Source organism: Stomoxys calcitrans, chromosome 5, assembly GCF_963082655.1.
Source record: "Stomoxys calcitrans chromosome 5, idStoCalc2.1, whole genome shotgun sequence".
NCBI lineage: Eukaryota > Metazoa > Arthropoda > Insecta > Diptera > Muscidae > Stomoxys > Stomoxys calcitrans.
The window spans coordinates 157,358,157-157,371,945 of NC_081556.1; the positions used below are offsets into that span (position 1 = coordinate 157,358,157).

General features: G+C 38.3%; 1 protein-coding gene across 4 annotated transcripts in view; it reads right to left on the minus strand.

Annotated features, from left to right (window-relative positions):
* The window catches only part of LOC106087604 (cyclin-dependent kinase 11B), a 29,392-nt gene extending 20,125 nt beyond the window's left edge, over nucleotides 1-9,267 (minus strand). For 3 of the 4 annotated variants that reach the window (XR_001221294.2, XM_013252714.2, XM_013252713.2), the window contains exon 1: nucleotides 8,786-9,267. The gene's annotated coding sequence lies outside the window, so the exon portion shown is untranslated. Of the gene's footprint in view, nucleotides 1-7,788; nucleotides 7,795-8,785 lie in introns of those variants that run through there. The other variant, XM_059370052.1, reaches the window with a different exon arrangement.
* Nucleotides 9,268-13,789: the final 4,522 nt, after the last annotated feature.

Sequence of the window (13,789 nt, forward strand, 5' to 3'; positions counted from 1 at the left end):
TTTATAGCCGAGTCCGAACGGCGTGCCGCAGTGCGACACCTTTTTGTAGAGAAGATTTACATGGCGTAGTACCTCACAAATGTTGCCAGCATTAGGAGGTGAAAACCACCGCTGAATATTTTTTCTAATGGTCTCGCCAGGATTCGAACTCAAGCGTTCAGCGTCGTAGGCGGACATGCTAACCTCTGCGCTAATGTGTGTCTAGACGTCAAATTCAACACACTGGTGCACATTTCTGTGCAATTTGTTAAACCGTATGCTGTTTATGACCTCATAAAGCTTAACTGGAACATCGGCCAATAGAACACCTACATCTAATCCGATTGAAACTTGAAATCCAATTGGAATCGTACAAGTATTTGTCATGGGTATCGATGGTCACACATTTTGCCAATGAATATTTCATGAAGGACCAGCTGCGATATTTCTTTTATATCAATGCTTGCTGTATTTTATTTACCAGTCTAGCGGATTCGCTAGCCTATGGATAAATAAAACGCTTTTCCCGCTAAATGCTAAATGCGAGTTCTATGCGCGGTATCTCTTTTTAGGCAAACAAAAAATATTGAATAAGAACTGTTATGCTATTGAAGCTATATCAAGTATAGATATATTGGAGAAATCATTGTATAATACTTCAGTTCATTCGGATAAGTATTGCGCCTTGTAAGGGCTCAAGAAGCAAAATCGGGAGATAGGTTTGTATGGGAGCTGTATCAAGCTATTGATCGATTCAGACCATATTAGACACGTATATTGAAGGTAATGAGAGAAGCCGTTGTACAAGATTTCTGCCAAATCGGATGATAAGTGCGCCCTCTAGAGGTTCAAGAAGTCGAGATCCCAGATCGGTATATATGTCAGCTATATCAGGTTATGTTCCGATTTGCTTAGCATAGTTATTGGAAGTATGACTTCCAATAACTCCAATAACAAACAAAACATCTCATGCAAAATTTCAGCCAAATCGGACGATAATTGTGCCCTCTAGAGGCTCAAGAAGTCAAGACCCAAGATCGGTTTATATGCCAGCTGTATCAAAATATGGACCGATTTGAATCATACTTAGAGCAGTTGTTGGAAGTGATACCAAAACACCACGTGCAAAAATTTTAGTCAAATCGGACGATATTTGCGCCCTCTAGAGGCTCAAGAAGTCAAGACCCAAGATCGGTTTATATGGCGGCTATATTAAAACACGATAATTGTGCCCTCTAGAGGCTCAAGAAGTCAAGACCCAAGATCGGTTTATATGTCAGCTGTATCAAAATATGGACCGATTTGAACCATACTTGGCACATTTGTTGGAAGTGATACCAAAACACCACGTGCAAAATTTCAGTTAAATCGGAAGATAATTGCGCCCTCTAGAGGCTCAAGAAGTCATGACCCAAGATCGGTTTATATGGCGGCTATATTAAAACATGGACCGATTTGGCCCATATACAATCCCAACCGACCTACACTTATATAATGTATTTGTGCAAAATTTCAAGCGGCTAGCTTTACTCCTTCGAAAGTCAGTTTCGACAGAAAGACGGACGGACATGTCTAAATCGACTTAAAATGACATTACGATTAGGAATATATATACTTTATGGGGTCAGACGCAAATTTCGAGGTGTTACAACAGAATAACGAAATTAGTATGCCCCCATCCTATGGTGGAGGGTATAAAAAATCAAACAATAAAACACAACAAAGGCATTGTTATTGAAGCTGAGCTAATTGTGAGCAGTTCGTGAGAACTGTAATATGATGCTGCAACATGTCGCTGCTTTTTTTCATAGGAAACTCTCTTCGTCACAATTTTCCTATAATGCGTTTGACAGTTGATAGAGCGAAAAGTCGAACTTAGTAAAAGGTTTTCAGACGGAAAATTGGGGAATCGTTGTATGATATGAGGGCTACATCATAGCCCATCTTCTAACTGAATCTGGCTATAGACAGGGAAGAGAGCTGTACCAATTTCAGCTCAATATTTAATTTTAAAAGACAATGGCATTACAAAATATGTGGTGGAAATAATTATATGAAATACAGTTAGTAACATATTATCCCCTTATCCCATGTGCAGGGTAATGATTCCCCAAATACAAGTTTCCATTAACTCATTCACATCTTCTGACTTTTAGTGTCTCACTTTACTTTTTCTGCAGCTATTGAACAGGTCCACGAAAAACCTGGTGCAGCCTTTTACAGAATTATAAATATTTTCTTACTTAATTTAGTTCAATATTGTTCATAGTAACTGCTGTCCTTATAATGTTTCCACCACACTTCATACCCTATAGAATCGGAGGTTTCGATGTATTGTAAAAATCATATAAGTAACTCCCATCCTATGTGGTGTGTATGGATTATTATTAGGGTTAAAAATTCCTTCTGGTGTTGCGTATACGTTACATTGTCTTTCGAAAGAGAATACATTACTCATACGTCATTGATACTTGTGCTAGGCGGCTTGTAATATGAATATGAAGTGGAAAAATTTTTGAAAAGCTTTTAAACTTTTAGAAATTAATTTATAAAAAATAACTTAAAAGTAAATTATAAATCAATATTTTTGAGCTAAAACGTAATTAGGCCTCTGTTTACAAAAAGCTACAACATTATAATAAACAATTTTTTTTTCTTCAATAAACAACATCCATAGTTATTTACTAATATTTATTGCGACTCACTGTTCTTGCCATCAATATTGCTTTACTTAATAAAGAAATTCCTTGGGCATTCCATCACGTACCATTAAGAAGATTATACGAACTTTACTACTACACAGGGTATTGGGTGTCTGGAATGCCATTGTGCTTGTCTCCTTGTGCTCCTTAATGACATCAAAACAGTTATGTGGATACTGACATGAGGGCAGAGCAGGGGCCAGAGCCGGAGTCGGAGCCGGACAAGAAGCAAGAGACAAAGTGTGAGTTGGATGCAATCACAAATATTTGTGGAAAACGTAGAAAAATTCCATGAGCTAGAGCTTTTCATAAAATATTCTATAAAAGATGAATGGTAGATGACTGACTATGACATCCTTCGCATAAATGAATAGGCAGGGTATAATAACTTATACCTTGAAAGACATGAAACACCGCACACACACACACACATAGCCAATAATACGTTACAGCATTGAGTGGGTAGCAAGCGCATTGTTGGTGGTATTTTTTTACGAAAAATATGCGCTAACTAAATCATAATACTCTCAAATAAATGTGATAAATTGTTCTTGAAACTTGTGCATTACATTAAAAGAAATTTTTAATACGTAGATTACTTTAATCATTATGAAAAGTTGATTCCATAGCAAAAAATTCAATACACAACACGTTTCTGTGCATTTTGGTTGGCTTAAATACTCGCAAATGTCATTAGTAGAGATGGGCGATGAGTAAATACCCAAAAGGTATTTACCCGGTTAATTGTATAAATTGGGTAAGTACCCGGATATTTACCAAATTATACCCAAAAGTTGTGTAATGAGCCTATAAAAGGAGTTTTTTCATACTATTTCGATGAAATTTGACCCAACGAGTTCTGGTACCCCTTTAAAACTTTTTGTTGATTATCGTCCAGATCGGACCATATTTGGATATAGCTGCCACATAGACCGATCTCCCAAAATAGAGTATTGAAACGAACATTTTTCATCCGATTTTGATGAAATTGAAGCAGTGCGTTTTGGCACCCCTCTAAATCTATTTTTTGAATATCGTCCAGGTCGGACCATATAGGGAATGTGGACCAGATACTCTACACAATATTCTATACAATACTCTATATTGGGAGATCGGTCTAAATATGGTCTGATGTGGACGATAAAACAAGAGTAGAGGTCTAACAAATCGCACTGTTTTAAATTTCATCCAAATCGGATGAAAAATGCTCCTTTTAAGGGCTCATTACACTATATCGGGAGATCGGTCTATATGGCAGCTATATCCAAATATGTTTCGATCTGGACGATATTCCACAAATAGGCGTAGAGATCTCTCAAATCGCACTGTTTAAAATTTCATCCAAATCGGATGAAAAATGCTCCTTTTATAGGTTCAATACTCTATATCGGGAAATCGGTATATATGGCAGCTATATCCAAATATGGTTCGATCTGTACCAAATTTTAAATATCCCTGTTATCTGTGGGGAATATGGATCAGATCGATCTATACCTAAATATAGCTTCCATATAGACCGATCTTCCCATTTAAGGTCTTAGATCCATAAAAGCCGCATTTACTGTCCAATTTATCTGTTATTTGGCTTTTTTTCTGTCAGCCAACACGCAGGGGATGTCCCCTATGAATGCAGTGGATTGCGTTGGCGAGAGGAAATTAGGAATTGGAAGAAGGGAAAAGGATGCAGTGCTTATTGACATTTGTCTTAAAGCTTTGGATGTCAAAGTGGGTGGGTAAAAAGTCGGTCTTATGAAAGGTCTTAGGTCCATAAAAGCCGCATATATTGCCCGATTTATATGTTATTTGGCACAATGAGTTTTATCAGGCCCCTCGATATTATTAATCAGTATGGTCAAGATCCATCTATATTTGGATATAGCCTTAGCCCCATAAAAGGAACATGAGATTCCTCGGAAATTTACTCATTGCCTTGCGTTAGGCGCCAGTGGTCGTCATTGCCAAGTATGGCTCAAATCGGACTATTTTTTGGGTATATCCTCCATATACCAATAAATGGCGTATTTATTTCGTTTTTGCTTAAATTTGATACAGTAAATTATGTTAAGCAACAAAGAACTAAGCAAGACCATTCATTTCTGCTTTCAAGACACACTAACAATCATAGAGTAGTTCAAGAACTGAACTTTTCGTTTAAAGATACAACATTGTACGAGACAATTGAAAACTGAGTAAAACGGATAACAAGACACCAAGACAACGATATGAGTGAATGTAAAAAGAAATATTGATTCAGTGAGTGCACGTTGTACAATGCATGCATTCGGGTACATTTTGCTTCAGTAAAGTATTTTTCTTGTCGTTTACTTACGTAGTACGAAGACAATGTGGTTGGTTTGACAGAATAATGGGTAAACACACTCACACACACACGCGTAGTATTTTATATGAGAAAATAAATAGGTTGTAAACGATTTGTGCGATCAGATCATATTTTGAAAATGTCAGCGAGACGCTTTCATACGACTCAGTGTACAGCGAGTAATTTCTCATACCTCACTTTAGCGGCGGTAAATTCGAGATAAAAATACTCCCAACCACTGAATGGTGGTTGGGAGTACAACAGCAACTTGTTCGTTTTACTCTATCTTCAATGTCTCGCTCTTAGGTTGTCTTGAAATACAACATCATGTGGATTCAGAGTTCAGGAGTTCAGCAAAAACAGTTACCAATGAATAGTTTTGTGCAGTCCTTTGTTGGGAACAGAGGAACTTCTGACATATATTACTGCTATATATATCGAGCTTCAGATTTATGGTCTTAAACCCATATAAACCCCTTTTATTTTCCATTTTCGCTGAAATTCGTAACAGTGAATTGTGTTAGACCCACATCAGACCATATTGGGTTATAACTGCCATGGGTTTACAAATTGAGAATATTTCACCGTGTTTTGACGAAATGTCGTTAAAATATATACCCGAGTATACCCGAAGGGAGTATACCCGAGGGGAGTATACCCGATGGGAGTATACCCGAGGAGAGTATACCGGAGGGAAGTATATTTGAGCGGAGTATACTCGAGGGGAGTCTAACTGAGGGGAGCATACCCGAGGGGAGTATACCCGTGGGGAGTATACCCGAGGGGAGTATACCCGAGGGAAGTATACTCGTGGGGAGTATACTCGAGGGGAGTATAACTTAAAGCCTTTTTACTTGTTTTGTTAAAGTTTTAATACTCGTACATATTTTTAAAAAAATTTAAATCGGTTTCAATCACGATATTATAAGAACCAATTAATACACCTTTTAGGGACTCAAAACCCTAAGCGAACCCCGGCTTAGGGTTTTGAGTCCTATATCACAGGTATTTCCAAACATGGTCTCATATGGACTTTAATTCGTATGGGCATCGGAGGGACAAACACGACCCAATGTTCCAAAGTTTACATACATCGAGGTGGTTATCCCCTCCTAATGCTGGTGACATTAGTGAGGTACTTTGCCATGTAAAAACTTCTCTATATAGAGATGTCGCACTACAGCACGCCGTTCGTACTCGGGTATATAAAGGAGGGCCCTTATCATTGTTGTAACCTAATACAACAAATGCAAATTTGCCAATGGACATTCCATTAAAGAACAGGGGCAAACTTCTCACATATCACTGTATGCTGTGCGATTCCGAGTACGAACGGCGTTCCGCAGTGCGACATCTCTTTATGGAGATGTCGTGAGGTACATGGCAAAGTACCTCACAAATGTCACCATCATTAGGAAGGGGTAACCACTGCTGAGTTTTTGTTTTTCTAATGTCTCCGCCAGCATTCGAACCCAATCGTGTATCGTGTGGGATTGTAAATGGGCCAAATCGGTCCATGTTTTGATATAGCTGCCATATAAACCGATCTTGGATCTTGACTTCTTGAGCCTCTAGAGGGCGCAATTATCGTCCGATAATTGCCGTAATTTTGCACGTATCACTTCTATCATTTGTACGAAGTATGGTTCAAATCGGTCCATAACCTGATATAGCTGCCACATAAACCGATCTGGGATCTTGACTTCTTGAGCTTTTAGAAGGCACAATTCTCATCCAATTTGGCTTTAATTTTGTACGTGGTATTTTGGCATCACTTCCAACATTTATGCGAAGTACGGTTCAAATCGGTCCATAACCTTGTATAGGTGCCATATAAACCGATCTTGGATCTTGCCTTCTTGAGCCTCTAGAGGGCGCAATTCTCTACCGATTTGGCTACAATTTTGCATGCGGTGTTTTGATATGACTTCTAAAAACTATGATGAGTATGGCGCAAATCGGTGCAAATCGGTGCAAATCGGCGCAAATCGGTATACTGCACAAAGAACTCAACAAATGCGCTCCATGGTGGAGGGTATATAAGAATCGACCTGACCGAACTTAGCACCCTCTTACTTGTTTTTGGTTTACCTTACGGGTTGGTATTCTGTTCTTCTTCTCATTATTCCAATTCATAGAAAGTTGTTGTGTCCATTTAGCCAAGTTAACGAATTCATTGTTCTTGCCATACCGCAAATTGCAAATTCGCCCTTGACCATTCCATTAAAAAACAGCGAGGATACTTTTATCATATCAATGAGTGCTGTGCGATATAAATTTAATGTATCTCTTTTTAATACCAAATCCGAACGGCGTGCAGCAGAATGACATCAATCTATTTAGTAGAGAAGTTTACACGGCTGATTACCCAAGGAAAACACCTCACAAGTGTCGCCAGCACTAGAAAGGGGATAACCACCTCTGAAAAATTTTCTGATGTTCTCAACGGGGTTGAGCCCCGTTGACTGTCCACATAAATCATAAGTAGGGCCGCAAAGCCGTTCCATGTTAAAGCCATGCGTGAAGATTGAGATCTCATCATAGCTATACACCACCCAATCTACACTGTTTGCACAAATTTTCCCTCTATCTCATTCTCACCACACTTGATATGAAGTTGAATTCTAGACCAAATTTTGTATTAATTTTAGGTAAAATTATAAAATTGTTGAAAAATTAAATTTTTTTGTTCAACCCTATTTCAAATCAAAACTAAACAACCGAAAATTTAAAACCATTTTCTATCCAAATTCATTGTCAAGGAAAAACAATTCTGTGGAAAACGACATTTGTCCAATATTCGTATTTTCCTATAAAATAAAATTATGTTTATCAAATCACAACATTCCAGAAGTATTTCTAGTTGGCATTGTGTTGAGCACGACTAGGGTCCTCATGAAAAAAAAAACGGTTCTCTTCAAAAATTTACTCACACATACACAATGCATAGATACAAATAATGTATATGTGAAAAATGTATCTATCAACAGGTATCACATTACCAAAGTTATGCTCGAATAAAAGACAGACCGCAGCTAAGCAAAATTTGTCCGTGTCCATGAAATATTCATGGCATGTAAGATGAGGATGACGAAGGTGACGTCGAGAGTGCCTAACAAATTTAACTCCTCTGTGTTGGGATAGACCAAAAACAAATTGAAAATTAATTTAATATTGCGACACCGCTGGGTGCTAAGAAAATATTCATACAATTCCACACATACACACACACACATATATACAGATGAACATATGTGTGGCTGGCTATATGAGTAATGACAGAGTAAAGAAACATTTTTTTTTATTATAATTCCATGGCAGTCCCCACAAATTGTGCATCCAAAATAATCCCTATTGGTATTCTTAAAATTATGGCCCCACCATAATGATGGTGGGGCCATTGTTGGGGATTAAATAAAAGAAGATAATGACATAGTAGCCCATAATATATTTACGAAATATAATGCGAGCAGATTTAAGTGATACAATAAATTTAAGCATATTTTCTACAAAACATTAAAAATCCTCGGGCAGATAGATACAAAGTAACCCCCCGCCCTACCCTACCCTCCTTCCTTTCCACGAACCGAAAACCATACACACGCACTTTACATATGAGTGCAGATGGACTACAAAGTCATTCATATCTGCAGATGCTTGGTGACTTTTAACCTTTCCCTGAGCCTTGCCAAGGAAGGCCCAATTTATATAATCAGCATGTGTTAATGTTTAAAAAAAAAAAAGGAAATTAGTGCTTCTAGAAATATGTACCTTCTCTACTTACATTTGTCCAATAAAATGTTGGCTTGTTTCTTCTTTCTAATTTGTAAGCTTTCGCAATGGTGTTTGGCACTTAGCCTCACTGAAGGGTTTCTCACTCACTCACTACACTTGTGTAAATTTTTCTTGCAAAATTTTCTTTTCTTTTTTGTTCTTTAAAGGACTTTTTTTTTCTTGCTATCCTCCTTGTTGGCTCTCTGCTTGTTGTTTGTGTGTGCGTGCGTGTGGGAGCCGACACTGGGTCCGCTAGTCGGTGTTGTTATCCTTTCGGGTACTTATTGTCGAATGAGCACGGCCGCCGAGATGCTTACGTATTTTATACAAATATATCCATTCATTGACTTGAGGATAAGGGCACACACTTGTCGCCTCACCATGCCGCCATTATAGCGCCATGAATGAAGAGGCGAGATGGAATTTATCCATGTTTTATGTTTGTTATTGTTTTTTGTTCACTACACCGTTGTTTAGTTTGCTTTCTTTGCCTTTGCCTGCGTGCCTTTGGGCAAGTTACTGTTGATGTTTGCTCTTTGCGGCTCTTATCCTAAATCGATATGCGTGCGCACTCGTACACGCAAAATGGAGTTGCCAATGTGTGGGACCACAATACACTAACTCTAGTGAGTTCGAGTTTAAAAGCATTCGAAATTCAAAAAGGCCAAAAACCGTTATTTTTTCTTTTTGTGGTTTAAGTTGAGTACGCACCTCTAGCGAAATTTTCGGTTGCAGCCAAGGCATTTATGTCGCCACTCAAAAATAGCTGTGTAGAATACAAAATGGTGAGAAAAATCGATTTATAATTTGGGCCGAATTTTAATCATTTTTGTCTAATAAAGTACAAATGAGCTGTAATTAATCGTTTTTATTTGGAAATAACTTTATTTCATGTTTCATGGAGGTATTAAAATGCAAGAAAAAATTCATCATTGCCTATTATGTCACCCTGTTATGCAAGGAAAAGTTCATTTGAGCTGCGTACCTGTAAGCGAAATTTTCGGAACCGCTAACGAAAATTTTGTTTAGGTTATGTCAATGCATACTACACTTTATTTCGAAAATCTTTTAGAACGCCTAGGTATTCTGCTTCAAATCTCCAATCAAGAGTGGTCAACTAGGACACCCTTTTCTTACTCCGCATTAGAAATATGAGCCACAACATCAAATGTATAGAATATTTTTACTGCTAGCACATGTAGTTAACCCTCCGGCGGGTCCCTTTTACATTTTAAAACCGAAGTTAGCCTTTGATGGTCCATGGGAAGTATACCCGACCCCCAAATGTACTCCAAGGAAACTTTATTTCAAAATGTGTTTAGTACGGTAACATGTAAAAAAGGTATGCTGTACTGAAATTTTGTAGAAATCTTTAATAAATGCACTTTCTTTTGGCTTGTTTTCCGGGACCAGTAGGAACCACATATGATCCTTTACCATATTCCGCTCGCTAATCACCGTATCACATCATAATACGCGAATCAAATTGGAAAGACAAGAAAGTGAACGCTGCATGGAATTTGGCAAATCCAACTAACACAAACGAATGGAAACCAACCTCTTTGAAAGAGTTCAATGCTTTTTATACCCACCACCATAGGATAGGGAGTTTATTCATTTAGTCATTCCGTTTGCAACACATCCAAATATCCATTTCCGACCCTACAAAGTATATATATTTCGGATCGTCGTAAAATTCTAAGACGATTTAACGATGCCTTCAAACATTGAGATATTTAGCTGAAATTTGGCAAAAATTTGCTGTACGCAGGTTGAGTTCTGGAATGGGACAAATCGAACCATATTTGAATATACTGCTATATAGACCGATCTGCCAATAAAGGGTCTGAAACCCATTAAAAGCAGTATTTTTTTTTTTGATTTCGCTGAAATTTTAAAGCCTCCCGACATCCGACCCAAATATGGTTTAGATCGGACTATATTTCGACATAGCTGCCATATAGACCGATATCCCGAAAAAGGGTCTGAAACCCATAAAAGCTGCATTTATTACCCGATATCGATGACATTTTATAGATTGAGTTGTTCTATGCCTTCCGACGTCCGACCCAAATATAGTTCAGATCGGACTATATCTAGATATAGCTGTCACATAGACCGATATCCCGATAAAGGGTCTGAAACCCATAAAAGCTGTATTTATTTCCCGACATCGCTGAAATTTGAAATAGTGAGTTGTCTAAACCTCCCGATATCAGAGCCAAATATGGTTCAGATCGGACTATATTTAGATATAGCTGCCATATAGACGATCTGCCGGTTAAGGGTCTGAATCCATAAAAGCTGCATTTATTACCCGATTTCGCTGAATTTTGAAACGGTGAGTAGCTTTAAGCCTCCCAACATCCGGCCCAAATGGAGTTTAGATCGTACCATATTTAGATATAGCTATCATATAGACCGATATGGTCTGCAACACATAAAAGCCGTATTTTTTACCCGATTTCGCTGAAATTTGAATCAGTGAGTTGTTTTGAGCTCCCCGACATCCGACCCAAATATGAATCAGATCAGACTATATAGATATAGCTGTCACATAGACTTATCTTCCAATTTAGGTTCTTAATCCTATAAAAAGCGGATTTATGGCCAGATTTCGCTGGAACTATTATTTGTATATGAATTCTTAAGACCTGAATAAAATATGATCGAGACAGCTATTTAGATACAACTATGGATATAGTAGTGGAGTTATAATAAAAAAAGGATGACTACTTGAAAGCCTTGGTGGTGGGTATCCAAAGTTGGACACGGCCGAACTTAACACGTTTTTACTTGTTTGGCTATTATTTTGTATGCAGGACTCATTAAATCGAATAGTGCAGCTCTTGAAGAGTTATGGGGCCCAACGTGCTGTTCAATATTTAATACTTAAAGCTGCGTTATAATTAGATCTTATGAAGTGCATAAAACATTGCCTTAGATTCGACAATGGAAATACGCGACAGCAGCGACTAATCAACAGGAAAACTGCGGCTCTTTATGACATTTGGCAAATGTTGCAATCTAACTTGGCAGCAACTTACACTCCGCATGATGCAGTGACAGTTAATGAGCAGTTATTCCCTCACCCGCTATGCACAATATATTCCATCGAAGCCTGCCAAGCACGGTACCTAGATATGGTGGTTGTGCGACTCAAAATCATTTTATCCTGTCAAAGGAATGATTTACTTTGGGAAATTGCCTGACCTGGCACGAGAGGTTCATCAAGGGCAGAATGTTGTACTTCAAATTTCGGAGAGATATTTAAATACAGGCCGCAACTTTGGATTTGGTGCGTACTTTGATCAGGAAGAAACTGCATATGTTGGAACAGTACGCTCGAATAAAACATGTGTGCCTCGGGAATTCCAAAAAATTTTTACGCATCCTGTCAACAGCACATTGTTCGGTTTCAACGAAGGCGATATAGCACTATGTTCATATCCGCATATCCGAGGATACGAAACGCAAGGGAAGCATTTGATGTAAAGGTAATGCTCAAAAGCAGAATAACTATTTACATCATTTTGTTCTTTTTAGATATTATCAAGACCGGCAGTAGGAGCTGCACCGTCGTTTGCGTCTAGCACGAACAGACCATCATATCGCCTATGCCGTTCTGAGTACGGACGGCAGCGGAAACAAGGGTCTATTGCCATTCCAGTAACAATCCAGTTTGTTCAGAGCATTCAACACTTATGCATCGATGCTACACCTGCACAGATAATATGTTGAACGAGGCACAATCTACATAATAATAGTTTTTTTTTACTTTTTTCATATAGATCCCATAAAAAATTAATATCTTATAAATAAAATTGAATTTTGTTTGTTCCGTATAGACTCAAAAACGGCTGAACCGATTACCTTGAAATAGGCTTTATAATTTGTTGGACCCTCTACCTAAAATCAAAAGTGGACCGATAAGGACAATATTGGTATCAAATGAAAAGTATGCGAGAGTAGATAACGAATCCGCCATACCAATTCATGTCGAAGTATAGGGAGGCACCCCACCCCCACAAAAACGGCCAAAATGGGCACAGTAGCCAATCTCGGATATATGGGACTCGGTTGTTTGTTCCGTAAAGACTGAAAAACGGCAGAACCGATTTTCTCGAAATGTTCGCATATTGTGTAGGTTGGTCTGGAAGGAAACATAGGCTTTATAATTTTTCGATATCGAACGGGGGACGGGCCCTCCCCCACAATCCAAAATCAAAAGTGGACCGATCGGGACAATATAAGTATCAAATGAAAGGTATTGGAGAGTAGAATACGAATATGGTATTAAAATTTGAGTCTAAATACCCATTGGGTCGCCCCAACCCCAAAACTCCCCCAAACAGACATATTGGACGTTCATTTCAATATGGGGCTCAAATGAAAGGTATTCGCGATTAGATTTCGAATCTGGCATACAAAATCAGATCCAAGTATAAGGGGTCACGCCACCCATCAAAAACGCCATTAGACCCATTATGACTATATGATACTTGGCTGAACCGACTTTCTTAAAATTTTGCATAGATTGTGTACGTTTGTCTGGAAGGACATATAATTGAAGGCTATAATGGAAGGCTATATAATTTTTTTTTAGATATCGGGTGGAGGCGGACCCTCTCCCTTACCCCAAAAACGCCACCCATATCCGAAGGTGATCCGATTGGCACAACAAGGGTATCAGATGAAAGGTATTGGAGACCAGAAAACAAATATGTTATTAAAATTTGGGTTCAAGTACCCAGCGGGCCTCCCCAACCCCAAAACTCTTCTAAACAGATATATTCGAAATTCAAGTCAATATGAGACTCAAATGAAAAGTATTAGGCAGTAGATTACAAATATGGTATAAAATATTAGGTCCAAGTAATGGCAGGTCGCCCAACCCCAAACACCCACAAATGGGCATATTAGGGCATGTCATATTCGTACATTACGAATATGACATTAAAATGTGCATTCAAGTCTGGGTGGCGCTTTTTCTCCTAAAGATACGTCGAATGGG